Below are 3607 nucleotides of genomic sequence, written 5' to 3' on the forward strand. Positions count from 1 at the left end.
AATAAAAACAAGTACAATAATAACAACAGATAAATAAAAAAAACATTCGAAAAAACACCAGAGGAAAAGGATAAAATAGTTAAAAGTTTGTTTACAATAATGACAGTCAATAAAACAATTGTAAAGCCAGAGAAAAATGCTAAAATAAGTTAGTTAATCAAAGTATTGGGTAAAAAGGTACGTTTTAAGACGGGATTTAAAAATTGCGATTGGATGTGGCGTTTCTAATATCTTGTGGGAGGCCGTTCCATAAAAAAGGAGCGCTGTAGGAGAAGGCCCTGCCACAAGCTGTTTTTTTATTGACGGATGGAATGACCAGGAGGTTTGAACCAAGGGAACGAAGAGGACGTGACGGAGTGTAGGGAGTGAGCAGTTGAGACAGGTACAGAGGTGCAAGACCATTCAAGGCTTTATAAGTTAAAAGAAGAACTTTAAAATCCGCTCTAGCCTGAATGGGCAGCCAATATAGTGATGCTAAAACCGGTGTTATGTGATAAAATTTACTTGTTTTCATAGATAGATAGATAGATTTGACACATGTTAAAAGCTGCGTCCTATATCCTAGGCTCCACCTGTAATTACACTACTATTTATAGAGGTGGAAAGGTTAAATGTCTGAACTGAAATTCATGAGAAACAAATAAATTGTTGGAGATGTTTACATCAAAAGTATAAAATCATTGAGAGGCTGATGAATTTGAGCTGAAAACCTATGTGTGAGTGTGTGTGTGTCTGGGTGTGTGAGTCTGACGGTCTCTCTGTCTGCGTGTACATGTGCAGAAAGTAAAACTGTTGATAAGCGCCACAGAACTCCTCTCTCCCTAATGATCTGATTGATTACACCTGCGTGGCAGCCTGCCCTCAGAAGTTACCATGGTGACTACCATGCTTACATTTTACTGTGTGGAACAGTGTTGTGTTTGTGTGTTTGTCTGTTTGTGTATGCGTGCATGTGTGACTGTGTGTGAGTGTCTGTGTGTGTCTGTCTGTGTGAGTGTGATGCCTGTGTTTGTGCGTGGACATCCTCTGTCAGTCTGGTTTATCATGTGTCTGTGTGGGGCTGTGTTTAAAAACATCTTAACGAGCGGCCAGGCTGCACCTGCACTGTTCTATTTATAGACGTTGATAACGAGCTGGCCCCAACAGCTGCCACTGCACTACACAGAGCAGAGCAGAGCAGAGAGATTTGACCTCTGTGCAGCTTCCCAAAACAGCCCAGTAAAAGAGAACCGTACCTTTTATCAGAATGTGGCCATGACTACTGGGGCAAGGAGACCTTCCTGAGCACATTGATGTGCATTAAATGTTTGTAGGGCAAAAACTTTTCTCAGGGTCGCAAGGTAGAAAAGGGGGGCATTTCTGCTTTTCTAAAAAAATCAGCTCCTACTTTTATATTGAAGTGGATGAGCCACTGGAGCGGGTCTAGCTGCACAATTAGGCTCATAGAGACAATTCTGTAAGTCTGTCTGCTGTTTTGAGCACATCAAATGAGAGACGACAAGTGTGGTACAAACCGGTGAGGAAATCATGTGTCTAGAGTTTAATTTGTGGCCGTGCTGGCAATTTATCCAGAAAAAATCCTGAATGTTTTTTCGATACCTCTCACTCTAACGATGATGTCACTCACTCTAAGCCCTGCTCGTTAAGCGCAATACACAACCATTATAAAGTTGGATTTTGTCGAATATTTTAATGATTTTAAAAAGGCCACATATCAGAAACTGTTGAAGATATTAATAAGCTGAGTAATATGTGAATAGATTACAAGTTTGTCTACAATTTAAAAGACAAATGGAGTCTGTGGGAGAAAGTATGCTGAAGCTTTAGAGGTTCAAAGTAGTAAGAAGATTTTAAAAGTTTGAAGACGTTTTCAATGCATTCCTATGGGAAAAAATTTGCAATAAAAGTTAAATATTTTAAAAAGTATAAATAGTTAAAAAGAGAAAAGTAATGCCGATAAAGTTCAAAAAAAGCTGCACGTTTTGATATATGAATTGTTGAAATCGCACAAAGTATGAAGGACTAGTTTAAGTCCGTAGAAAGGCGGAAAGTAGTAAGAACTAGAAAAAGCATTTCCAAGAATGGAAATGGTGTGACTGCTGATAGCAACTGAACGCTGTTGCAGAATTAGCAAATAGTGCAAGCAGTGATCACCATACAAATGTTTGACCAAGGTCGGAATCAAGCCCACAACCTCATGGTCATTAGACTTCCACTCTGCCTCTAGGCCACAGTGCACACACAGTTGCAGAGACTGTTGTCTGTTAATGATCTGAACACTGTCAACATCAAGAAAGCTTGAGAGTCAAGCTTGAATGACTTAGAATGAAAATTATTATCTAAGTCTCTTTGCATTTTTGACCAGAATTTTAGCCAGAAGACAAGTGTGGCTACAAAACTGGAGAAAATAATTTGTCTAGAGTTTAATTTGCAGAAAAAGTTAAATATTTTAAAAAGTATAAATAGTTAAAAAAAGAGAAAAGTAATGCCGATAAAGTTCAAAAAAAGCTGCACGTTTTGATATATGAATTGTTGAAATAGCACAACACCTAACACACTAACCATATGGCCACAGAGAACCTGAGTTACAATGAGCTTTATACTATGAGGAATCAAAGATTGTCCAATGACAGCTGAATAATTGGAATCAAAAGTCAAGCAATGATGTGAAATGACTGAGGCAGGAATCGAACCCATGACCATATGATCACTAAACCTTTACTCTGCCACTCGGCTACAGAGAGCACACTGCTTTCAAGACTGTTGTCATTCATTGTAATGTGATGATGTGCTGCAAACTGGTATGAGTAATCAAGGAGATAACAAACACCTGTAACCAATTGAAGGCGGGGGAGGAGAGCAGAATTCAACATAACATAACAAGAGTTCTTCCCTTGGATTCGAACCAGTGACCTTGGGGTTGGGAAGCAGCCACCCTACCCCCTACACTACAGTGGAGTTGTGGTGAAGGGAGGTTGAGACTTTGATGAATGTGAGATTTTTCAATGATTCTTAAAATAAAGAGAAATTAGTATAAATTAGCCACACCAAGCAAGAAGAGGACTTTTTTGTGACCTGTGACTATTTTTTGGTGAATTAAAATGAATTAAAAAGCACTTAACAGCAAGTTACAAAGTTGAGCTCCTTCTCCTGCTGCTGTGAAAAAAATACATTGAGCTGAATGAGAGCAGAGAGCTCCCTGGCTGCATTTAAAAAATATTTAAAATTATTATCTAAGTCTCTTTGCATTTTTGACCAGAATTTTAGCCAGAAGACAAGTGTGGCTACAAAACTGGAGAAAATAATTTGTCTAGAGTTTAATTTGTGGCCGTGCTGACAGTTTAGCCAGAAAAACTCTAGAATGTTTTTTTGCCTCTATCCACTCTGACACCACTCTGGCTCTGCTCGTTAGACGCAATACACACCCATTATAAAGCTGAAAAAAATCAGAAAAGGTTAAATATTTGAAAAAGTATAAATAGTTAAAAAGAGAAAAGTAATGCCAATAAAGTCCAGAAAAAGCTGCACGTTTTGATATATGAATTGTTGAAATAGCACAAAGTATGAAGGACTAGAAGAAGACCGTAAAAAGGCGGAAGAAAATGGC

Source organism: Trachurus trachurus, assembly GCF_905171665.1.
Source record: "Trachurus trachurus genome assembly, chromosome: 13".
Classification (NCBI taxonomy): domain Eukaryota; kingdom Metazoa; phylum Chordata; class Actinopteri; order Carangiformes; family Carangidae; genus Trachurus; species Trachurus trachurus.